The sequence below is a fragment of the Mus musculus genome, chromosome Y (genome assembly GCF_000001635.26).
Source record: "Mus musculus strain C57BL/6J chromosome Y, GRCm38.p6 C57BL/6J".
Lineage (NCBI taxonomy): Eukaryota > Metazoa > Chordata > Mammalia > Rodentia > Muridae > Mus > Mus musculus.
In genome coordinates this window covers 38,774,486-38,801,149 of record NC_000087.7, presented here as the reverse complement: position 1 = coordinate 38,801,149, position 26,664 = coordinate 38,774,486, and the positions used below count along the sequence as shown (strand labels likewise).

Sequence of the window (26,664 nt, the reverse complement as noted above, 5' to 3'; positions counted from 1 at the left end):
CAGCTGAAATTAAGTAGAGCCATTTGCTGTATTTCATATGTTACATATTTGTTCTGGATTTTCAAGTTTGTAAGCACTTGTCAACCAACAAACTGGAAATCATTTGTCTTAAAGTCAGTAGATTACTCCCACCTTCTAAAATCTCCCTTCAAAGTACTTGGTATTCCGTGAACGCATGCGCAGGGTGTATTCAGCCAATCAGAACAGTTCTTTGGTGAGACCTATTTGCTCCAGCTGGCATCACAAAGGATCCTCTGAGGCTTCTGTCCGGGTGTGGCCCCTGACAACGGGTTTTTTTTTTTTTTTTTTTTTTTTTTTTTTTTTGCCATTGAGGAGCTAAGCACACACAGAAGGGTGCGGTTGGGAAGGTGTTCTCCTCTTAGATGAGCTGTAAGTGATAGTCTGCCCTGATCAGGGTTGTTGGACAGTTAATCGAGGTGTGACAGGGTGGGGAATCTCAGGCCCAGGAGGCCACTATGTGAGGAAAAGCCTCCTGATCGCCATTTTCTGTGGAATCTGAGGGTGAATAGAAGGTGGAGGACCGTATTCATGGAAGAGGATCGAACAGGTCAGGGCCATAGAGAATTGGGAACCCTTGGAAGAGAAAAGCTTGGGGCCTGGGGATAGGATCAGAGAACCAGCCACAGGACTGTGGGTCAGGGAACAGGGAGCCATTGGTGAGATGCCTTGGCGATTGTCCTGTGTGATGTTCAGGATCCCTTAGAAACACACTGAGGATTCCTCCCTCCTCATTGTCTTCTCTATGGTGTGTTCCTTTGGTATAGACTGTATGAACATTGCAGACAGTAGAATGGCATAGGAAGATGAATGAAAAGAAGAAGAGGAGATATTGTAAGAGATTCATAAGTCATTGGGGATGGATTCTGACCACAGATCGTTCTGTCTCAGTCTCCCATGTATTGGGATTAAAGACTTGCACCACCAAGTTCAGCTTTTTCTCTCAGTTTAGTTTCTGTAGGATGGGATCTATCTTTGTAGTTTCAGCTGGCCCGGCTTGGCCTGGCCTTGAACTTAGAATCTTCAGATGTTTGAAATCCTCGGCTTCCCCAAATCCCTAATTTCTCCAATATAAGGTCTTTCTGTGTGGGTGGTGGTGGTAGTTCATGTTTTTTTGTAGACTTAGTGGTGGATCTTTTTGATATGAATATACAGTTACCATGTTCTTTATCTTTCTGGATAGAACTGTGAGTTTACGTTACACTGAGATAAACTGGTAAACAGAATTGCTGATGTTTTGTTTAAAAATATTCTGTGGGAGATAGGACCAAAATTCAGATGCCTCAAAGGTTAAAGGATGTTGCTCATCATTTTTTTGGGAGGAGGGGAGGACTCATATGTTGAAGGTTGGCCAGTTTTTGTCTCTTTTTAAACTGAGAAATGGCAGATTGATAACTTAGGTTCTAAAGGAGGTTTTTAAAGAAGTGAGTTAAAGAAGTTTTTAAAACAAGTTGTGAGGGAGAGGGACATGATAAATGGGATACACGGAGGAAATGGTACGGGTAAGTGTATATATATATATGCATCACCATATTGAATATGTACACAGAACTCTCTGATAAAGGCAATTGATTAAAAATATACATGTTAAGTAAAAAAGAAATGATCTTTCATTGAGCTAAAATAATTATTTGATGTTTTGTTATTTTTAATTATTTAAATGATAATTTTTAATCAGGTAACTAAGTTCTTTTTTTTTCCTTTTTATTTTTATTGTTTTTTTTATTGTTTTTTTTCTTTTTTATTAACTAAGAAGACTACTGAGTTCTTATGAGAAGAATGGCTCTTAAGAAATTGAAGGTGATACCAAAGGAAGGTTACTTATTACTTTTGGACTTTGATGATGAGGATGATGACATAAAAGTTTCAGAGGAGGCTCTTTCGGAAGGTATAGCATTTCCAGTATTAATTGTGTCCTGCAGTTCATTAGACTTTACCTAGTCACCTGAAATGGAAGAAGTCTTTGTTAAGAGCTTACATATACTTCATTTCTAATTTTACCTATATCTCTCTATTCCTATATACAAGGTTTTGCAGCACATAAACCTACTCTTGGAACTATATCAGCATATGTTGAGAGAGAAGAACTTTCTTGATTTCACCTCAAGAAAAGACGTGAACATTGTTTGTATAATATGTTTGCCAAACATGAATTTATTTCATAAAACCTGCAAATAAATTATTTCCTTTCTTTTTCTATTATATATTTTCCTTATTTACATTTCAAATATTATCCCCGTTTCTAGTTTCCACTCCAAAAAATCTCCTGTCCTCTCCCCTCTCCCCCATCTCCCCAACACACCATCTACCAATTCCTAACCCAGGTATTTCCCCATACTGGGGCATAGGATCTTTACAGGAACAAGTGTCTCTCCTCCCATTGATGCCTGACTAGTCCATCCTCTGCTACATATGAAGCTGGAGTCATATGTCCCATTATTTGTTTTCATTGATTGGTGGTTTAATCCCATGGAATTGTGGGGTGCTTGTTAGTTCATGTTGTTTTTTCTTCTAGGGGCCTGCAAACTTCTTAAGCTCCTTAGGTATTTTCTCCAGCTCCATAATTGGGGACCCTGTGCTAAGTCCAAAGGATGTCTGTGAACATCCACTTTTTTATTTGTCAGGCATTAGCAGATCCTCTCAGGAGACAACTATATCATTCTCCTGCACCCAAGCCCTTGTTGGCATCTTCAGTAGTGTCTGGATTTGGTGGTTGTATATGGGATGGATCCCCAAGTGAGGCAGTCTCTGTATTCTTTTATTCTCAGCTCCAATCTTTGTCTCTGTAACTCCCTCCATGATTATTTGGTTCCCCATTCTAAGAAGGAATGGCATATCCACACTTTGGTCTTCTTTCTTCAGTTTCATGGGTTTTGCACATTTTACCTTGGTTATTCTGAGCTTCAGGGATAATATCCACTCATCAATGTGTGAATATCATGTGTGTTTTTTGTGATTGGGTGAACTCTCTTAGGAAGATATCATCCAGATCCATCCATTTGTATAAAAATTTCATGAATTCATTGTTTTTAATAGCTGTGTAGTAATTCATTAAGTAAATGTACCATATTTTCTATATACATTCCTCTAAAGAGAGTCATCTGTGTTCATTTCAGCTTCTTGTTATTATACATAAGGCTGCTATGGACAAAGTGAAGCATGTTTCCTTATTACAAGTTTGAACTTCTAGGTATAACCTTATCAATTTTATGAGGTCCCATTTGTCCATTTTTAATCTTATAGCACAAGACATTGGTGGTATTTTTTTTAAGAATATTCCCCCTTTGCCCATGTATTCCAGGCTATTCCCCACTTTCTCCTCTATAAGTTTCAGTGTCTCTGGTTTTATGTGCAGTCCCTTGATCGACTTAGACTTGAGCATTGCACAGGGGATGAGAATAGATCAATTTACATTCTACTACATGCTAACTGCCAATTGAACCAACACCATTTGTTGAAAATGCTGTCTCCTTTCCACTAGATGGTTTTAGCTCCTTTGTCAAAGATCAAGTGACTATAGGTTTATTTCTCTGACTTCAGTTCTATTTCATTTATCTACCTGTCTACCACTATACCTGTACCATGTAGTGTTTATCACAATTGCTTTGTAGTGCAGCTTGAGTTCAGGCATGGTGATTCCACAAGAGGTTCTTTTATTGTTGGGAATAGTTGTTCCTATACCAGGTTTTTTGTTGTTGTTGTTGTTGGTTTGTTTTTTGTTTGTTTGTTTGTTTGTTTGTTTTTATCAAATTCCAGGAGAATTTGTAAATTGCCCTTTCTAACTCAGTAAAGAATTGAGTTGGAATTTTGATGGGGATTGTATTGAATCTATAAACTACTTTTGGCAGAACAGCCATTTTTACTATATTAATCCTTCCAATCCATGAGCATGGGAGTTCATTCCATGTTCTGAGATCTTGTTTCATTTCTTTCTTCAGAGACATGAAGTTTTTATCATATATATCTTTCACTTTCTAAGTTAGAGTCACACCAAGCTATTTTATATTATTTGTGAGTATTGTGAAGGGTGATTTTTCCCTAATTTCTTTCTCATCCTCTTTTTCCTTTGAGTAGAGAAAGGTCACTGATATGTTTGAGTTAATTTTATATTCACCTACTGCACTGAAGTCATATATATGGTTACGATTTCTCTGGTACATTTTTGGGTCACTGATACATGCTATCATATATTCTGGAAATAGTGATATTTTGACTTTTTCCTTTCCAATTTGTATTCATTTGTTTTCCTTTTGTTGTCTAATTGCTCTGGTTAGGACTTCAACTACTATATTCAATAGGTATGAAGAAAGTGGGCAGCCTTGTCTAGTCCCTGATTTTAATGGGATTGTTTCATTTAGTTTAATGTTTCCTACTCGTTTGCTGTCTATTGTTTTTTTTTTTTATGTTTAGATATGGGCCTTGAATTCCTGACCTTTCCTGGACTTTTATTATGAATGGGTGTTGTGTTTTGTCAAATGTTTTCTCAGCATCTAATGAGGTGATCATGTTGTTTTCGTCTTTGAGTTTGTTTCTATAGTGGATTAAGTTGACAGATTTCCATATATTAAACCATCCCTGCATTACAGGGATGAAGCCTACTTGACCATGATGGATGATCGTTTTGATGTATTCTTTTATTTGATTTGCAGTGATTTTATTGAGTATTTTTGCTTCGAAATTCATAAGGGAAAATGGTCTGAAGTTTCCTTTCTTCATTGAGTTTTTGTATGGTTTGAATATAATTGTAATCTGGCTTCATAGAACAAATTCAATAGTGTTCCTTCTCTTTTGATTTTGCATAATAGTTTGAAGAGTTTTGGTATTAGGTCTCCATGTGTAAGACCCCGAAGATGGACCTCCTCTCAAGTCCAGTAAAGTCCCGGGATGAGCTGGCCAGCACCCCAATGACTTGAGAGAAATCCACACCTGATGCAAACTGCAAGAGGTTTTATTATCAGCTAGCTAAGGACAAACTCCTTCCACTGTGCAGGGCAGGGGCGTATGACTCTGAGATGTTACAGAAGAAGGTTTTTATTAGCTAGCTGAGGAATTGGGATGAGTTGGGAGGAGAGTTTGGAGGAGTTGGGAAGAGTTGGGAGGAGTGTTCTTCTCTGCCCGGATGTCCTTGGCAAAACTCCAATTTTCGAATCTCTAGCTGTAAGGCTCAGAAACCAAAAGGCTTTTTGGTGGCTGTAGATAACATAGAGTCTCTTTCTGGCTGTATTTTTATAAATCAGGGAAAACAATCTTGGAGAATATCCAGGTGCTTTACCTTCCAGGGAGAAACGCTCTAAGTTGTAGTCTCACATTTAACACTCCTTCTAGTACATAGTTCTGATCTTATAAGTTAGAAAATTAAACCTCTGGCCCAGCTGCCAAACAAAGCCAACATGAGGTCACAGCTTTAGGATATGTAAGATTGAGAACCTCAGAAGCCCCTTGAATGAGACAAAAGAGCCTCTTGCCAGTGGGAGGAGGGAGGGAGGGAGGTTCCTGTGCAGTGCCCACTGTGCGTGAGCAGTGCCAGGCCAGTGGGCCATGGCAGGCTGGATGCCAGAACTGGGCACATGCTGGAGGTGTGGCAGCAGGGCTTGTGGGAATCATCAGGGAGAGTCCTTTTGATCTGAGTTCAAGTTTGCCAGAATGGTGGCACCAGACCAGGACAGGTACTCCTGTTTGAAATTTATGTGGCACCAAGATGGTTTCTGGTTCGTATGTTTTTTGTTTTTGTGTTTTTGTTTTAGTTTTTTATTGTGTTTCAACATTTCCAAGGCATCTTTTCTGACCAGTTGTAGGTCCTTCAAGTGAGCTAGTGGGAGTTCTGAAAAAGAAACATGAGGGTCAAACATTCCCCCTGCTTCTGTTAAAGGGGGGGGGTCCCCAGTTGAGGAGTTCGAATGGTGTAAGTTTAAATTTCCCTGTGGTGTTCCATACTCAGAACAAGGTGAAGGGAAAAAGAGCTGCATAATCTTTTCTGCAGGTCTCTAAAACCAATTTAGTCAAGGTTTCTTTTAATGCTCTATTCATGTGTGTTTTTGAGCTTTACTAAAGTTTCTTTTATGAGTGTGGATGACATTGCATTTGGCGTATAAATGTTCAGAATTGGGAATTCATCTTGGCAAATTTTAACATTGATGAATATGAAGTGTCCCTCCTCTTTTTTTTTGATAACTTTGGGTTGAAAGTCGAATTTATTTGATATTAGAATGGCAACTCCAACTTGTTTCTTTGGAACATTTCCTTGGATAATTGTTTTCCAGCCTTTTACTCTAAGGTAATATCTGTATTTGTCCCTGAGATTTGTTTCTAGTATGCTTGGTCTTGCTTACACATCCTGTCCGTTATTCTATGTCTTTTTATTGGTGAATTGTGTCCGCTGATATTATGAGATATTAAGGAAAAGTAGTTGTTGCTTCCTGTTATTTTTGTTGTTAGAGTTGGAATGTGATTCATGTAGCTTTCTTCTTTTAGGTTTGCTTCAAGATCAATTTCTTGGTTTTTCTAGAGTGTAATTTCCCTCCTTATATTGGAGTTTTCCCATTATTACCCACTTGATGGGCTGGATTTGTTCGAGCATATTGTGTAGATATCGTTTTGTTTTCTCAATCTATTGTAAAATTTTTTGATGCGTCTAGTAGCCTTGTCTGGCATTTCTTTTCCCTTAGGGTCTGTATGACATCTGCCCTGGATATTATGGCTTTCATAATCTCTGGGGATAAGTTAGGTATAGTTTTGATAGGATTTCCTTTATAAGTCACTTGACCATTTTCCCTTAGTGCTTTTAATATTCTTCTTTTTCTTTTCTTTTTTTTTTATTATGCATTTGGAGTTTTGATTTCTATATGATGGAAGAAATTTCTCTTGTGGTCCAAACTATTTGGAGTTTTGTAGGCTACTTGTATATTCATAGGCAACTCTTTCTTTAGGTTAGGGAAGTTTTCTTCTATAATTTTGTTGAATATATTCACTGTCCCTAAATTTGAAAAACTTACTTGTCATTGATACCTATTATCCTTAAGTTTTGTCATCTCCTTGTGTCCTGGATTTTCTCGGTGTAAATATTTCCTTTCTAAAATCTCTTCCAAAAATTTACATGGAGAGTTTTTCCAGAGAAATTCAAATCGATAGTACTTTATTAACTATTACTTATATAGAATCCTTTCAAATGTTTCTGTTTTCTATTGTTAATACAGTAAAGAGCCCAGCGTTTGATAAAAATGAGAATATATCGCCTCAAGCAGAAGCAGATGAAGATATGGGGTAACATTTTCAATATTTTTTGCCAGCTCAATAGATTACTTCATAAGTAGTGTTTGTATTCCCTTCACTGGAGAAGTAGATTCAGGAAGATAGCAATACAAATCAGACACTGCTATATGTTGAGTTCAAGCCCAGCTTGAGGGCCTTCAGACCTTGTGATAACAAACACATAGCAACTAGTACAATATGACCACCTGCCTGAGATCTTCCAAGATATACACACAAAGAAAAGGAGAAAAATCATGAAAATAAGAGGGGGACCATCTGGCAAGAAGAAGGGTCTCAGCAAGAGTGGGAGACTAATGAATAAACTACTGTGGGTGTAAATGTATGAATTGGTAAAAGTAAAGGATACAAGATCACTTTGATACTCCACCATGTAATATATATATATATATATATATATATATATATATATATATATGTATATGTATATATATATATATATATATATATGACATTTGTTCTTAACCAAACATTATATATTTATTATAAATAATTAAAAGAAAGTTCTTTTTAAAGTTTTGTGTGGGTAAGAAAAATGTCCTACCAGTCCACTATATTTCTTGCATTAATTTTTTATTTTCCTTTCTTCACAGAGATGAAGTAGACAGTATGTTGGATAAATCTGAAGGTATGTGTTTTTGGAGGTATTTGCCTGTTTTTTAAAGAGGTCAGAAGAGGGCATCAGATTTCTAGACTGTATAGCAAAAGGGGACAATTTTAGGGTTCACAGTAATTGTAGTTTCCTTTAAAACACATATGAGATAACTTCTCAGCAAACATTCAGAATGCAAGATTAGCTGAAGATGTAGCTCAGTGGTAAATCACCATTTAAAAGTGATGAGTTTCATCTTCAGTGGCAAAAATAAACAAACAAAAACAAACAAAGAAACAAAACAAAACAATAACAATAAAAACCCCAAACAAACCAACAAATGCACCAAATTAACAAAAATCCTACCAAACAAGCAAAACACAGTTATAAGTCTTGCAAATGAAATGTTAGGTTGTCCAGTTTGCCAAATTAACTGCAAATTGTAAAATGAGCAAGAAAGCGAGTTTGCTCTTGTAAGGAAACAAGCAAAACCAGCAATAAGCATTTTAGGAGCCTAAACTTAGGCATGATTAGAGAAGAAAAAAAAATATACAGTGGCTACCACAAGAGAACAAACCTCTCAGAGGGGCTAGAGAGATGGCTGTTTTGGTAATGTGCTTTCCTTGAAAGTATATAAATTAAGGAGGGGGTCTTAAATCGGCTTTAAAAATGCAGGCTGCAACCCAGTGAAAAGTAGGTGGAGACAGCTTGCTGCTAGCCAGGCTAGTGGCATTGGTGAGCTGCACAATCAGAGAGAACCTGTCTCAAGTTTTAAGTTTGGGCAGTCAGAGGTGGTTCATGCCTTAATCCCAGCAGTTGGTAACCAGGGTGAGGTCCAGGACTACAACCCTGCCTTGAAAAAAAAAAAAAAAAAAAAAAAGGAAGTTGGAATGTGATTGAGAATGAAGCAAATGTCTATTTGTCGCCTTCTTATGCATACTTATACTGAAATGTATATGCATCAGATTTTTACAATACTCTTTATCTGATTTACACAATCCATTAAAATGATGGTTTTTGTCTTTTTGTTTTTTCTCTATGAGGAAATTGTCAATATTAAGAAAGTGTTATAATTTTGTAATCTCCACTGTATAGTACAAATAAACATGTTTCAAGAAAAATGATCAGCACACCTTAAAAGACACAAAGGACAGGGATGGAAAGATGGCTTAGAAATTAAGAGCACTTGTTTTTGGACAGAACCTAGTTTTAGTTCCTAGGACCCACACAATGGCTCAAACCCATTTTTAATTCTATATCCATGGGTTTTGGAATTCTCTTCTAGTTTCTATGTGCACCACACATGCATGTTTATAAATACAAACATGCAAAAACAAATTACTTAAATAAATAAAACAATTGAAAATTACAAACAACAGCACCTTCATCTGAAACAAAGTAGGAGAGTCTTGTTTGGGGTCCGTTTTATTTTAGCTTTCAAGTTAGTATTGTAAACTTGGAAAATGGAAAGCCTCTGGGTAGTAGTGGCAGCTAAAATACTACCTCCTTTTTGCTCTTCAATGACAGACGACTGATTGAGCCTTTCTCACCCTTAGTACACATGTGCAAACACTGCCAATCAGCAAGGGCCTTGGCTGAGATTGTTTTCCGCTATCCAAACCCTGTTACCCAGTATGCTTTGTGGTAGTCATCAAGCCGAGTTCTTGTGGAAGCAAGGTTCTTGAGGAAGCATGGTAGGGAGAAGTCTCAGTAGAGGTAGTCAATTGTCTGTTGAAAGATGATTAATCCTGTTTGAGCTGGGGGCCTGTGTGGGGAAGAAGGTGGAGGGGTGGAGGTGTTACTTTAGGAGTAAGGAGAGGAGGTGACCCTCACTGGACTCAGGAAGGTACTTCTTCCAGGCTCACAATCAACTTTTCCCACTTAGGTCTCTGCTGAGAAAAACAGAGAACTTCGCTAAGGGCAGGGGTTTGAACAGAATTATTTTCTAACAGAAAGCAGGAAGGCCAGGGAATTGGAGACCCTGGAAGTCTTCTTGGGGCTTGGGGAGGTGAGGAGTGAGTAAATTGGAAGTCAGTTAGTGGAGCCAACAGACTAAAACCTTCTTTTAGCTGCTGCTGCCTGCCAGGAATTCATTAAAAACGAACTGAAAACCAGTCTTCATTTACCTCTACCTGTTGTTAAAATGGCAGATTCCCGAAATTTCTATGTATAGGCTCCAATTGCCTCAAAATACAGAGGCTCCTCTCAGCCTCAGAAGTGCTGGGACTTCAGACATAATTCAGGCCAGGTTGTTGTTATTTATTTGTTGTTTTGTTTTAGGACAGTAAGCTCTAACTCTATATCTCAGGATTGTCTGAAACCTCACCTGCAACTTTGACTGGCCTTGAAACTGAAGTCCCCAGCCTTACAAATGTACCTGGGCCTGAGGAAATATGTGTTCTTTATTTTTTATATTTAAAATTTGTTTGTTTGTTTGTTTGTTTGTTTTTTATTCCATTTTTCCTTGTTGAAGATTGAAACCAGAGCTTCTTGCTGTAGCAGTAACATATTTGTCCAGCCAGAAAAACTTTATATTTTAGATCTGCTTTAGATTTGTATTATGATGAAAAAAATTGAGGAGCTTGGTTATGATAAAAGCAACCATGATTTCATTTGGAGATTGAGATGCAAACACATTTACTCTAATTTATCAAAACCCTAGCAACAATGGGACCAAAATTTAGATCATCGTGTGATTGCATATAAACCCACTTGAAGTCACAGTTAAAGCCATCATATTAGGTGTGTGTGTGTGTGTGTGTGTGTGTGTGTGTGTTTATTTACATTTCAAATATTAGTCATTTCCTGGTTTCACCCCAGAAATTCCCTTTACCATTCCACCCTCCCTCTGCTTCTATGAGCATGTTCCCCCACCCACCAACACCCATGTCCCTGCTCTAGTATTTGCCTACACTGGGACACCAAACTTCACATGACCAAGGACCTCTCCTCTCATTGATGTTTGACAAGGACATCCTCTGCTATGTATTTAGCTGGAGCCATGGGTCCCCCTCTTTGTTTGCTGGCTTCGTCCCTGAGTGCTCTGGGGTGGGGGGCGGTCTGCTTGGTTCATATTATTGTTCTTCCTGTAAGGTTACAAACCCCTTCAGCTCCTTCAGTCCTTCCTCTAACTCCTCCACTGTGGACCCCATAATCAGTCTGATTGTTCTCTGTGAGCATGAGCCTCTGTTTTTGCCAACCTCTGGCAGAGCCCCTAAGGACACAGCCATATTAGGCTCCTTTCAGCAATCATTTGTTGGTATCCACAATAGTGACAGGGTCTGGTGTTTATATACGGGATGGATCCACAGGTGGGGCAGATTCTGAATGGTCTTTCCTTCAGTCTCTGCCCTGCACTTTGTCTCCATATTTCCTCCCAGTAGTATTTTGTTCCCCATTCTGAGAAGGACGGAAACATGCACACTTTTTTCTTCCTTCTTAAGGTTTATGTGGTCTGTGAATTACATTTTGGGTATTCTGAACTTTTAGGATAATATCCACTTATCAGTGAGTGCATACCATATTTTTTCCTTTGGGATTGTGTTACCTCATACAGGATGATATACTTTAGACCTATCTGTTTGCGTGTGAACTTCCTGAAGTCATTTTTTCTTTATGGTCACTATACATTTTTATCACTATTTCTCTATAATACAGCTTGAGGTCAGGGATGATTCCCCCTGAAGTTCTTTTATTGTTGTGAATAGTTTTACAATATCCTGGATTTTCGTTATTCCAAATGATTTTGCATATTGCTCTTTCTATCTTTATAAAAAATTAAGTTTGAATATTGATGGAGAGGGCATGGAATCAGAGCTTACTTTTGGCAAGATAGACATTCTTATTAAATTATTTGGGACACCAATCTATGGCCATGGGAGATCTTTCCATCTTCTGAGAATTTCAATTTCTTTCTTCAGAGACATGAAGTTCTTGTCCTACAGAACTTTGACTTGCTTTTTTCGTGTCACACCAAGGTATGAGACTATTATGAAGAGTGTTGCTTCCATAACTTCCTTTTCAGCCTGTTTATCCTTTGAGTAGAGGAAAGCTACTGATCTATTTGAGTTAATTGTATATCCAATCACTTTGCTAAAGTTGTTTCTCAGGCTTAAGGGTACTTTAGTGGATTTTTTTGGGGTCACTAAATATACTATCTTATTACCTATTAAAAGTGATATTTTCATTTGTTCTTTTCCAATTTTTAACTTTTTGACCTCTTTTTGTTGTCTATTTAATCTGGCTAGAACTTCTAGTACTATAGTGAATAGGTAGGGAGAGAGTGGGAAGCCTTGCCATATATTAGTGGGATTGCATCAAGTTTCTCTCCATTTATTTTGATGTTGGATCCTGGTTTGCAACTATGTTTAGTTATGGGCCTTGCTTTCTGAATCTATCCAAGACTTTCATCATGAAGGTGTGTTGATTTTTTTTTAAATGATTCCTCAGTGTCTAATGAGATAATACTGTGTTTTTTTCCTTGAGATTCTTTACATATTGGATTACATTGATGGATTCCCATATATTGAACCATTCCTGTATCCCTGGGATGAAGCCGCTTGATCATGTAGGATGATCATTTTGATGTGTTCTTGGATTGTGTTTAACAGGATGTTATTGAGTATTTTTGCATCAATATTTATAAGTTAAATTGGTCTGAAGTATCCTGTCTTCATTGGGATTTTGTATGGTTTGGGTATAAGAGTAAATGTGGCTTCATAGAATAAATTAAGTAGTGTTCATTTTCTTTTGTTTTTGCATAATAGATTGAAGATTGTTGGTATTGGTGTTTCATTGAAAGTCTGATAGAAATCTGTACTAAACCCATCAGATACGGGGCTTTTTTTTTTTTTTTTGGAGGGGGGAGCTCTTAATGACTGCTTCTATTTCTTTGGGGGTTATGGGAGAGTTTACAGGGTTTATCTCAACCTGATTGAAATTTAGTACCTGACATCTGTCTAGATAATTGTCCAATTCATCCAGATTTTCCACTTTTGCTAAGTTACAGGCTTGTATAGTAGGATCTGATGATTTTTTTGGATTTACTAAGTATCTGTTGTTATGTCTCCCTTTTCATTACTGGTTTTGTTAATGTTGATACTTTCCCTGTGCCCTGTAATTAGTCTGGCTAATGTTTTATCTATCTTCTTGACTTTCTCAAAAGTCCAGCTCCTAGTTTGTTTGATTTTATGTTATAGTTCCTTTGTTTCCACTTGTTTGATTTCAGCCCTGAGTGTGATTATTTCCTGCCTTCAACTCCTCTTGGGTGAATTTCCTTCCTGTTATTCAAGGGGTTTTAGGTGTTCTGTCAACCTACTACTGTATCTTCTCTCCAGTTTCTATTTAGAGGCATTCAAAGCTATGAGATTCCCTTTAACACTGCTTTAGTTGTGTTCCACAACTTTCAGTATGTAGTAACTTCATTTTTTTTAAACTCTAAAAAGTCTTATATTTATTTTTTTTTATTTCTTCTCTACCTGATTTATCACTGACTGGATTTTTGTTCACCTTCTACGTGTACATGGGTTTTCAATTATTTATATTATTATTTCAGATCAGCCTTAGTCCTTGGAGATTAGATAGGATGTATGAGATTATTTGGATATTTTTATATCTGTTGAGGCATGTTTTGTGACTGATTATATTGTTAATTTTGGAGAAGGCGTCATGAGGTGCTGAGCAGAATGGACAATTTTTGTTCTAGAATAAAATGTTCTATAGATATCAACTAATGTATTTGTTTCATAACTTCTGTTAGTTTAACTGTGTCTTTTTTTAATTTTTCTTTCCAGGATCTTTCCATTGATGAGGGAGGGTTGTTGAAGTCTTCTGCTATTATTGTGTGTGGTGCAATGTGCATTTTGAGCTGTACTAAAGTTTCTTATATGAATATGGATGCCATTGCATTTGGACTATAAATGTTTAGAATTGAAAATTCATCTGGGTAAATTTTAACTTTGATGAATATGAAGTGTCACTCCTTGTCTTTTTTGATAACATTGGGTTGAAAGTCAAATTTATTTGATATTAGAATGGCTACTCCAAATTTGTTTCTTTGGAACATTTGCTTAGAAAATTGTTTTCCAGCCTTTTACTGTGAGGTAATGTCTGTCTTTGTTCCTGAGGTTCGTTTCTGGTATGCTGGGTCTTGCTTACACATCCAGGCGGCTAGTCTATTTCTTTCTAATTGGTGAATAGAATATGGCGATATTAAGAGATACTAAGACAAAGTCTTTGTTTCTTCCTGTTATTTTTGTTGGAACTTTGTTCATGTAGCTATCTTCTTTTAGGTTTACTTCAAGATTAATATCTTGTTTTTGCTAGCATGTGATTTCCCTCCTTATATTGGAGTTTTCCCTTTATTATCCCTTGAAGGGTTTGATTTGTTCAAAGATATTGTGTAAATATTGTTTTTTCACGGAATACCTTGTTTTCTCAATCTATGGTAAAATAGTTTTGCTGCATATTATAGCTTTGGCTCTTATTTCTGCTCTCTTAGTGTCTGTATGATATCTACCGTGGATCTTATGGCTTTCATAGTCTCTGGGGAGAAGTTAGGTGTAATTCTGATAGGAATTCCTGTATATGTTACTTGACCATTTTACCTTACTGCTTTTAATATTCTTTCTTTGTTTTGTGCATTTGGTGCTTTGATTAATATATGATGGCAGGGATTTTTGTTTTTGTTGTTGTTTTTCTGGTCCAAACTATTTGGAGTTCTGCATGCTTCTTGTATGTTCATGGACATCTCTTTCATTAGGTTAGGAAAGGTTTCTTTTATAGTTTTATTGAAGATATTCACTGACCCTATAATTTGGAAATCTTACTTCTCATCTATACCTGTTATCCTTATGTTTTTTCTTCTTCTTGTGTACTAGATTTCCTGGATGTACTTAATTTTACTTAGTTTTTAAAATCTGTTTCAAAAACTCAAAACGGGCAGTTTTTCCAAAGAAATTCAAATTGATAGTACTTTATTAACTATTACTAATATGGCATACTTTCAAATGTTTACATTTTCTATTGTCAATACAGTAAATAACCCAGCAATTGGTAAAGATGGATATATATCGCCTCAAGTAAAAGGAGATGAAGACATGGGGTAATATTTTCAATTCTTTTTCTTTTTTTCTTTTTTTTTTTTTTGACAGTTCAATAGAGTACTTCAAAAGTAGTGTTTGTGTTACCTTCACTGGAAAAGTAGATTCAGGAAGATCAGCATTTCAAGGTCAGATGCTGCTATATGTTAAGTTCAAGCCCAGCTTGGGATCCTTTAGACTTTGTGATCACAAACACATAGGAACTCATACAATAGGACCACCTGCATGTGATATTTGACACACTCAAAGAAAAGGAGAAACATCATAAAAATAAGTAGGGGACTATCTGGGAAAAAAAAGGGTCTCGGCAAGTGTGGGAGAGTTATGAATAAACTCCTTGTGGGGTGTAAACGTATGAATTGTTAAAAGTAAATAATCCAAGTTCAAGTTGGTAGTCCACCACATATTTTATATGCATATGACATTTGTTCCAAACCAAACATTATATATTTATTATAAAAAATTAAAGAAGGTTCTGTGTAAAGTTTTGTGTGTGGTAAAAAAAATGGCCTACCAGTCTACTATATTTCTTGCTTTAATTTTTTATTGTTCTAACTTCATAGACATGAAGTAGGCAGTATGTTGGATAAATCTGGAGGTATGTGTTTTAAAAATATTTCCCTGTTTCTTGAAGAGGCCAAACGAGGGAAACAGATCTCTATAGAACCTATAGCATAGGGGGATAATTGTAGGCTTCACAGAAATTATAGTTTTCTTTAAAAAATACACACAGATAACTTCTCATCCAACATTCAAAACTAAAGATTAACTAAAGATGTAGCTCAGTGGTAAAGCACCATTAAAAGTTATAAATTTCATCTTCAGTGGTGAAAACAAAAACAAAAACAAAAAACCAGCAAAAAAAAAAAAAAAAAAAACAAACCCAGCAAATTAACAAAAAAAAAAAAAAAAAAAGCACCAAAGAAACAAAACACAGCAATAAGCCTAGTAAATGAAATGTCAGTTCGTCCAGTGTGCCAAATTAACTGCAAATTGTAAAGTGAGCAAGAAAACCAATTTGCTGTTGTAAGGAAACAAGCAAAACCACCACTAAGCATTTTAGGAGCCTAAACTTAGGCATGATTAGAGAAATAGAAAAAGAAACCAAACAAACAAAAAACAAACAAACAAAAAATTGCAGTGTCTATAGCAACAGAACAAACCTTGAAGAGAGGCTAGAGAGATGGCTGTTTTAGTAAAATGTTTTCCTTGAAAATAAAAGTGGGGGCCTAGAATCCACTTCTAAAATGCAGGCTGCCAACCAGTGCTGAGTAGGTGGAGACAGCTTGTTGGCTAGCCGAGGTAGTGGCATTGGTTAGCTGCATATTCAGAGAGAACCTATCTCAAGTTTTAAGTTGGGTCAGTCAGTGGTGGCACATGCCTTAATCCCAGACGTTGGGAGGCAGAGGCAGGGAGATTTTTGATTTTGACGCCACCCTGGTATACAGGGTGAGTTCCAGGTTAACCAGAGCTTTTCAGATAAACCCTGACTTGAAAAAAAAAAAAAAGAGAAAATGAAAAAGAAATTTGGAATATAATTGAGAATAAAACAGATGTCTATATCTGGCCTCCTTATGCACCCATATACTGAAATGTATACACTCCATTTTTATCCTGAAACTTTTTATGATTTACACAATCCATTAAAATTATGTTTTTTTTTGTTGCTGTTTTGTTTGTTTGTTTGTTTGTTTTTCTGTTTCTGGAAATAGACAACATTAACAGAGTCATTTTTTATACTATCCATTATATAGTAAAATTAAACATCTATCGTTAGAAATGATCCAGCACACCTTAAAACACACACAGGATAGGAATGGAAAGATGGCTTAGAAATTAAGAACACTTGTTGCTTTTGTACAGAACCAAGGTTTAGTTCCTAGAACCCAGATAATTCTCAAAATCATTTTTAATTTTAGATCCAGGGATTTTGGCATCCTATTCTAGTTTCTAGGGGAACTAGTCATACATGTTATATAAATACAAACATGCAAAAACACTTTAGTTTAAAAAAAAACAAAAAAAAAAAACAAACAAAACAAAAAAAAAAACAATTTAGAGTTACACAGAACAGCCCCTTCATCTGAAACAAAGTAGGAGAGTCGTCTTTGGAGTTCATTTTATTTTAACTTTCAAGTTAGTATTGCAAACTTAGAAAATGGAAAGCCTCTGGGTAGTAGAGGAAGTTAAAATACTACCCGCTTTTTGAAGCTTTAATCACAGATGATTGAAAGAGCCTCTCTTACCCTTAGTACTCATGTGCAAACACAGCCAATCAGCAATGGGCTTGGCTGAGATTGTTTTCCCGCTGTTCAAACCCTGTTACCCAGTATGGTGGCTACAAAGAGTTCTTGAGGAAGCAAAATTCTTGAAGAATCATGGTAGGATGAAGTCTCAGTGGAGGTAGTCATTTGTCTGTTGGTTAATCCTGGTTCAGCTAGGGGTCTGGGTGGGGATGAAGGTGGAGTTTTGGAGGTGTTTCTTCAGGAGTAATGAGATTAGGTGACCCTCACTGGACTCAGGAAGTTGCTACTTCCAGGTTCACAATCGACCTTTCCCTCTTAGGCCTCTGCTGAGAAAAACTGAGAACTTCACTGTAAGTGCAAGAGTTTGAACAGACTAGCTCCTAGCAGAAATCAGGAAGGCCAAGGAAATGGAGACCCTGAAAGTATTCTTGGGGCCTGGGGATGTGAGGTGTGAGTAAACTGGACTTCACTTAGTGGATGAAACAGACAAGAACCTCTTCTGTGCAACTGCTTCCCACCAGGAATTTATTAAAATGAAACTGAAAACCAGTCTACATTTTAACGTGTTGTGAAAATGCCACATTGCCGAAATTTCTATATATAGGTTCCAAACTGCCTCAAATACTAGAGGCTTCTCTCTGCCTCAGAAGTGCTGGGAATTCAGACATAATTCAGACCAGGCTGTCTTTATTTATTTGTTGTTTTAGTTTAGGAAAGTAAGCTCTAGCTCTATATCTCAGGATTGTCTGAAACCTCAATTGCAGCCTGGACTGGCCTTGTACCTGAAGTCCTCAGCCTCAGAAATGTAATGGGGCCCGAGGAATCATGCCTTCTTTATTTTTTATATCTAAATTTTGGGGGTTTTTATTTTTCATTCCTGAAGATTGAAACCAGAGCTTCTTGCTGTAGCAGTAAAATATTTGTCCAGCCAGGAAGAATTTTATATTTAAGATTTGTCCTAGATTTGTATTGTGATGAAAAAGGTTGAGGAGCTTGGTTGTGATAAGAGCAACTATGATTTTATTTGGAGATTGAGATGCAGACACATTTACTCTAATTTATCAAAAAACTAGCAGGAATGGGAAAAATTTAGATCATCCTGTGATTAGATGTAAACCCACTTGAAGTCACAGTTAAAGCCATCAGAGTGTGTGTGTGTATGTGTGTGTGTGTGTGTGTGTGTGTGTGTGTGTGTATTTATTTACATTTCAAATATCAGCCATTTCCTGGTTTAACCCCAGGAAATCCCTATTCCATTTGACACTTGCTTTGTTTCTATGAGCCTGTTCCCTCACCCACATACTCCACCTCCCTACCCTGGCATTTGCCTACACTGGGGCATGGAGCTTTCACATGACAAAGGACCTCTCCTCCCACTGATGTCTGACAATACCATCCTCTGCTCTATATGCAGCTAGAGTCATGGGTGCCCCTCTTTGTTTGGTGGCTTAGTCCCTGAGTGCTCTGGACTGTCTGCCCGGTTCATATTGTTGTTCTTCCTGTAAGGTTGCAAACCCCTTCAGCTTCTTCAGTTCTTCCTCTAACTGCTCCCCTGGGGACCCCATGATCAGTCTGATTGTTGGCTGTGAGCATCAGCCTCTGTTCTTGCCAAGCCCTGGCAGAGCCTCTCAGGAGACAGTCAAATTAGGCTCCTATCAGCAAGCACTTGTTGGTATCCACAATAGTGACTGTGCCTGGTTTCAGTATATGGGATGGATCCAAAGGTTGGACAGAATCTGGATGGTCATTCCTTAAGTCTCTGCCCTGATCTCCACATTTCCTATCAGGAATATTATGTTCCCCATTCTAAGAAGGACTGAAACACCTACACTTTTGTCTTCCTTCTTCTTGAGCTTCATGTGGTCTGTGAATTACATTTTGGGTATTCTGAGCTTTTAGGATAATATCCACTTGTCAGTGAGTGCATACCATGTTTTTTTTTTCCTTTGAGATCACACAGGATGATATATTTAAATCTCTCCATTTCATGAAGGCATTGTCTCTGTACCATTACCGTACATTTTTTTAATCACTATTTCTGCATAATACAGCTTAAGTTCAGGGATGATTCCCCCTGAAGTTCTTTTATTGTTGAGAATAGTTTTGGGATATTCTGGAGTTTTGATATTCCGAATGGTTTTGCATATTGCTCTTTCTGTCTCTACGAATAATTGAGTTTAAATTTTGATGGAGAGTGCATGGAATCTGTAGATTGCTTTTGGGAAGACAGCCATTTTTACTAACTTAATCTATGACCATGGGAGACCTTTCCATCTTCTGAGATTTTTCAGTTTCTTTCTTCAGAGACTTGAAGTTCTTGTCATAGAAATCTTTCACCTGCTTGGTTTGAGTCACATCAAGGAACTATAATTTGTGACTTTTGAAAGGTGTTGTTTCCATAATTGCCTTTCAGCCTGTTTATCTTTTGAGTAGAAGAAAGGTACTGTTTTGTTTGAGTTAATTGTATATCTAGCCACTTTGCTGAAGTTGTTTTTCAGGTTTATGGGTTCTCTGATGGAATTTTTGTGGTCACTTAAGTATACTATTTTATTATCTGCTAATAGTGATATTTTGATTTATTCCTTTCCAATTTTTATTCCTTTGACCAATTTTTGTTTTCTAGTTGCTCTGTCTAGAACTTGTAGTACTATAGTGAATTGGTAGGGAAAGAGTAAGAAGCCTTGTCTAGTCCTGTCTTGTCTTATTTTAGTGGGATTGCATCAAGTTTCTCTCCATTTAATTTGATGTTGGCTTCTGGTTTGCTTCTATATTTAGGTATGTGCTTAAAATTCTTAATCTATCCAAGACTATTATCATGAAGGTTTGTTGATTTTTTTTTCAAATAATTTCTCTTCATCTAATGAGAACTGTGTGTGAATTTGCTTCAATATATGTGTGCGTGTTTCTTTGTGTGTGTCTGTGTGTGTGTGACAGATACATATATATGTATCTGATGAATCCGATTGTTTCATAACTTCTCATTAGTTTCACAGTGTCTCTTTTTCATTTCTTTTTTCCAGGACCTCTCCATTGCTCAGAGTGGGGTGTTGAAGTTTCTCACTATTATTATATGGGGTACAATATGTACTTTGAGTTCTAGTAAAATTTCTTTATGAATTTGGTTGCCCTTGTATTTGGAGCATAGATATTCCGAATTGTGAGTTCATCTTTGATGAATTATCCTTTGATAAGCATGAAGTAACATTACTTACCTTAAAAAACAAAAAAAAAGTACTTTGTGAACCTCCTCTTTTCACAGTAGGCCCTCTTGACTACTGAGGCGTTTTTGTAACAGCTTTGAAGGAATTTTAAAAGGAAAAAAAAAATAGATGTAAACAATTTCACAGTTCCATGTACTCATAGCTAAGTGATATGTATACAAAATTCTATACATGAAACATATTTTCATTGATCCAGTGCTAATTTTATATTAAGTCAGTTTCTTTTCTAGGAGTCTTCTGTGCTTCCTTCTTTATATGGCACAATGCAAAACTGAATTCTTTAATGTAACCCTTATAACTTATTTTTAAATTTTATGTTATGGTTATTGTTTTTTTTTTTCTTTCACGTGTGTATGTGCACAACTAGTGTGTCTTGTACCTGAGGAAGCCAGATGAAGGCATTGAATCCCCTGAAACTGAAGTTATAGGTAGTGAGCCACCTTGTGGGTTTTGGTACTCCAATCTCAGAAATCTGGAAGGGAACCAGTGCTCTTAACTGCTGAATCATCTCTCCAATCCCTTCATTGTTTTTTTTTTCTTTTTATGAAATGAATTATCTAACTGTAAGTGGAAGACAACTTACTAAACAATGAGAGAATGATACTCAGATTCTAAAGTATCTGTTTTAAATTATATGTAACTGAATGCTAAGTGAGCTTTCTCAGAAGACAGTAACTTGTCTTTGAGATATGGTGTCATTATGTAGTTCAGGCTGGCCTGCATTTTCCTATTTAACCTATGCAGTCTTTACACTGGAAATCTCCTGCTTAAGCTTCCAATACTAGGATCATACACAAAAAAAAATCTTACATGGCTTACTAAACAATGCTCCTAATACCTATTTTTGGACTTATTTATGTGTATTAGTGTTTTGCTTACAGTTATATATGTGCACCACATGTGTACCTGTTGTTCAGATATCAGTTGATTATTTCAGATACCTGGAACTGGAGTCAGATAGTTGTGAGCCACCATATGAGTGCTAGACACCAAACCTATGTCCTTTGCAAAGAACAGGAAGTACTCTTAACTGCTGAGCCATATCTCTACCCCCATGAAACAATATTATATTTTTAAAAAATAATATTTTGCTTCTTTCAAGTTACCCATTTTACCAAATTATTTTTTTTCAACTGAAGGATTTGCTCTATTTAGAGGAGGCAGAATAATCATTTAATAATCTGATTTTGTCTAGTACTATGTATGGTGAGAATATTAAACATGTATACCGAAATATAGCTTCATCCTAGTTACTGAAAGCTAACTGTGCATGCTAGAAAGGTACTGAACATTTTCTGAAGCATTACAATTTTCATGAACTGCAGCAGTTACTGATCAAAAGTTCCTACCATAATTTTCTTCAATTGTTTTTTTAAAGGATATGTTCTGAAATATAATTACCAATTCACTTTAGAAATAATTTTATTTTGATTAAAAAAAAAACTTGGAGATCATTGTTTTAAACATAGATTTTAACATTTTTATCTATTTTTATTTATATAGGTATTTTGCCTATAAGTATGTCTGTGAGTCATATACATATGTACCTGGTGCATGCAGAATTTAGAACAGGGCATCACATCCCCTGGAACTGGAGTTGGAGATATTTGTGCACATTATGTAGGTGCTAGGAATCAAATGCAGGTTTGATTCTGACAGGGTCTCATTTGTAGCTCTGACTGTCCTGGAACTCAGTATGTTGACCAGGTTAACCTGGAACACACAAATATCTCTCTGCCTTTTCCTCCAGAATACTAGGATTAACATGGGAACCAATATGCCCGGCTGCCCTCTTATTTTAATTGAATATTTTAAACAATGGGTCTAACAGTTCCACAGTCAAGTTTGTTCTTTCAGTTGCATCATCTTTTTTTAGATTTGGAAAAGAATTAGCCTTTATTAAAAGTGTTTCCCTATGAAGAATTAAGTATACTTTTGATCCTTTGTTTTGTGCATTTGTTCTTTTGAAAACTGTTCTTGAAGCTCAAAATTATTTTCCTTACAGAAATTAAAATTCAGATAAGATTAGATATTTCTTATCCAAAATACATGGACTGTTTTTTTCTATGTTGTGGAACATTTCTGTAGACTTTACAGGTTGAACATCCTTCATCTGAACATACCAAACCCTAAGTATTCTAAAGTATGAAGCATGTTTGTGATATCTATCATTTAATTTTAAGTTTCCATAGCATTATTGAATGAAATTTATCTATATCTATTTTTACTTGAATACATGGAATCATCTATTTTTTCTTCAAAATGACCCTTTATTTTTAATATAGATGACATTTATAAGACGCTTCACATAAAGAGAAAATGGATGGAAACTTATGTCAAAGAATCTTTCAAAGGCAGCAACCAGAAATTAGAAAGATTTTGCAAAACGAACGAACGAGAGAGGTAGAGTTGTTATATTTGTAGGGTCAAATGTGTATCATTTTAAAAATTATATGTGGCTGAAGTTTAAAAAAAATTATATCATGTCTGATTCTTTAGTAAAAATGTTTGGCTTTGATTTTGTCTAAACAGTTAACCCTATAACATCATGCCTTCAAGCAAACTAAATCTAATTCATAGAAATCTATGAAAATTTTATTTTCTGCTTTAAGTCAATGTTAATGAGATTTAAATTTTAATTTACATTCATTGTGGAAATACAGAAGTCTTGCACATAGTCTTAGGAATGTAATTTATGGATTATTATGTTTAACAATATTCAAAAGGAACAACTACAATTACATATGCAGACAATTTGTATATTTTAGTTGACATGTTTTGCACTGTCTTTACTAAGGCAATGTATGAAAAATAAATTAGAACTTATATTTGGTAGAAAATAATGAAAAAAAAACACATTGAAATATAATTAAATTTTGTACATGTATATATATGTGTGTGTGTATGTGTGTGTGTGTGTGTGTGTGTGTGTTAGGTGTGTGTTGTGTGTGTTTATATTTCTTTAATTTTGAAAAGCTAAAACGTAAATGAAAACCTCTCTGATAATATGTTAGGGGAAAAATCTATAATGATTTCCCATTAGATATTTTATACTGCTATTTTTCTTTTTATAGTATGAAATGTTCAATTGAATTTGTTTTGAGTGTTCTTTTTCATATTGGTATGAAATGTGCCTGCTTTTGTTACTGTGCTTTACAGGAAGAACATCAACAACAAATTTTGTGAGCAGTATATAACTACATTTCAGAAGTCTGATATGGATGTACAGAAATTCAATGAAGAAAAAGAAAAATCAGTGGTTGGTACCATAAAAAAACTTAATATTTAACCTAGTATTACTAAGTAGGAATGGAACAACTAGCCTTGAGTTCAGCATATGAAACTAAATTAAGTTCCATTATCTATCTATCCTTGCTTCTGTTCTAGTCTTACTGAGATATAAACTATTGATTGCATACTCTATCAATGAAAACGACTAGGCATTTTATGGTATACCAGATCATAAATTTTCAAGAGGCAGACATTTGCAGAAAGATCAAGAGATGATTACCAGTGACTACAAAAAAAAAAAAAAAAAAAAAAAACACAATATATCAGAGTTCAAAGAAGAGAGAAAGCTTATTTATTGGTTTCACCTGGACTCTGTTGTTTATATTAAAAAACCAACTCAATTTGGTAAATCAGTTCTTACAGTCCTAAATTTAGTAAAGATTTAGTAACAACAGAGGATGGAAACAAACAATCTCAACAGCCCTGGAAGAATTTTCCTGTGGAAGAATATCATATCAGCAAACAATTTTAGATCATGCCTCCATTACTCTACCAATCACTGTAGTCATCATATGGTTTCCAAGTAAGATCTGAGACAACGATAATCATATTAACTATTTTATTTTATTTACTGGTTAATAGTTTGGAAAGTATTCAATTTGAAAGGAACAGCAAATTCATTCTTGCCTCAGAAGGCATTGAGGAACCTGCCATTATGAGTCAGTTCTGGAAAGAGATAGGAACTAAAGATAAATAATAAATACTCCAATTGAAGACAGTTTTTAAACATTGGACTCTGGATGACATTTCAAGGGAAAGTGATCATCCCTGTAAATAAGGAGTCTAAAGACAGAACAGCAGGGTACTTCAAGATTTGTAATTCTGCATATGGCAGCTGGTGAGAGGGAGCCAGTAAAGGAAGAGAACCACTGGTAGAAAGAAAACTACCATGAGTGAAGGAAAGTTTTAAAGAAGAAAAGATCCCTAAATGTGTCATATGCTGCATGTGGGCCCAATAAGATTGATTTACAGGGCTGGAAGATGGTTTAGTTGGTAATCTTTCTCCCGTGTAGGCATGGAGACCCCAGCTTATATTCCCTGCATTGGGATGAATGCCCACACCACCACCAACAACAACAAAATAAACAACAACAAACTAGCAAAACTAAAAACAAACCACCACCACCACAACAAAAAAAAGTTGGTGTGGTTGTGAGCATTTTAAAACAACCAATCTCAGATTTAGTTCAGAGAAAAGAAGATCTCCAGATCTTTGTAGCCACCAGGTGTAGCATAAATGATGAGCTCTAGGTTTAGTGAGATTCTGTCTCTGAAACAGTACTGTGAAATCAAAGATGACACCCAATATTAACCCTTTGTCTCCAAATGTATGCAGGTGCACTTTTTTTAAAGATAAGCATTGCAAATTAGAGGTAATTTTACTTAATTATGATGATTTGAGTGCAAATGTGAGGTAAAAAATTGATCACAGTGAATAAAGGGCAAAACAGGATTGTAGTAGCCCAAGGTGAAAAGGTGTAAAGGGCTTGTCTTAATTTTTTTTTAAATGCAAATTATCATGGTTGTGTGCAACCCTAAAGAATACAATGAGAACTTTATGTTACTACTTCTATATGTTGCTTGAGATTGGAACCTAGAGAAAACCAATCTAAGCTTCCAAGACTAGGATTTTACCGAGTTCATGTATACATGGTGCATGCCTATAAACATAAGAACTTGAGAGGCTAAGGCCAGTCTGTGCATTATGAAAAACTCTTTCACATTAAAAAAAATTCCTACCCCACAATTGGTAGCATAATTTTATTTCATGTTATTGTAAAAATATACATATATTTAGTCAAAATAGTTGTTAAAATTTTAAATCAGTTGGAAAACTATTCCTTTTAACTTTCATATAGAATTATTTTTGCTCACATAAATGTTTTAGTATTAGATATACATTTAGTGTTTTATTGTTAGACTACCATGCATGTTGCATGGCAGTAACAACAAAAATAAACAGAATTGTTATACTAATGTTTTCCTTTTACATTTGTAGAATAGTTGTCAAAAAGAACAACAAGCATTGAAACTGTCCAAATGTAGTCAGAACCAGACCCTGGAAGCAGTTAAAGATGCATGAGAAGTCCATGGAGGTATGTTGCACATGGTCCATAAAATGACCTTAGGAATCTAAATATGTTTTAATAATCATAAAGTTTTAACTACTTATTATTTTGAATTATTTCTGACTGAAATGACTGCTATTATCCATAAAATCCTAATGGCTTTGTATGAATTATTAAAGATATGAAATGATAAAATGGGAATTTGACCTCAGATGTACCTCATACTTTAATAACACTATAATTATCCTGCTTTATTAAACATAACCCTAACACTAACCCTAATCCTAATCCTGACCTTAACCTTTACCCTATACATCATCTGCACAGAATCTTTCATATTTGTATCCTTGGGAATTTATTTAATAAGAGGTACTTTTCTGTTTTAGGTTTTGATGAACTTGGGGACCAAGAACTAAGATATGCTTTTTGGTGTAGATGGTGAACTGAGAAAAAAAAATGTCTATGTTTAAAAGAGCCATCATGGAGAATAATCTGAAGTACTCTTCTACTTTCCCATCTTCAGAAAAATGAAGCATGAAAAAATTTCACTTGCTGGTTATATATATATATATAAAACAAATAAAAAAATCTCTAACTTTTTTGTTTCCTATGAAACAGAGTTTTAAAGCTTCTTTAATCCTTGTTATTCTGATGATTCTGAGAAGGAAGTTAATCCCAGTGATGTGATTACAAAGTTAACTAGCAGTTATACCTTTAGAGTCAAAATAGAACTTCTTTATTTTTAAATATCTTTAATCATTTTCTTGTTTAAGTGTAAGTGCATCTTTATATTAACTTCCAAAGGAAATCTAAATGAATATGTGAATGGTATATAGTCCCGTGGACTGAAATTCCACACAC

General features: G+C 35.6%; 1 pseudogene across 1 annotated transcript; it reads left to right on the top strand.

The window, feature by feature from the left end:
• Positions 1 to 356: 356 nt before the first annotated feature.
• Gm20901 (predicted gene, 20901) lies at positions 357 to 26,414 on the top strand (annotated as a pseudogene). The gene is made up of 8 exons (NR_164192.1): positions 357 to 390; positions 1,775 to 1,906; positions 7,212 to 7,278; positions 7,878 to 7,912; positions 22,729 to 22,846; positions 23,603 to 23,702; positions 25,734 to 25,830; positions 26,190 to 26,414. The product of NR_164192.1 is annotated as a predicted gene, 20901 (transcript).
• Positions 26,415 to 26,664: the final 250 nt, after the last annotated feature.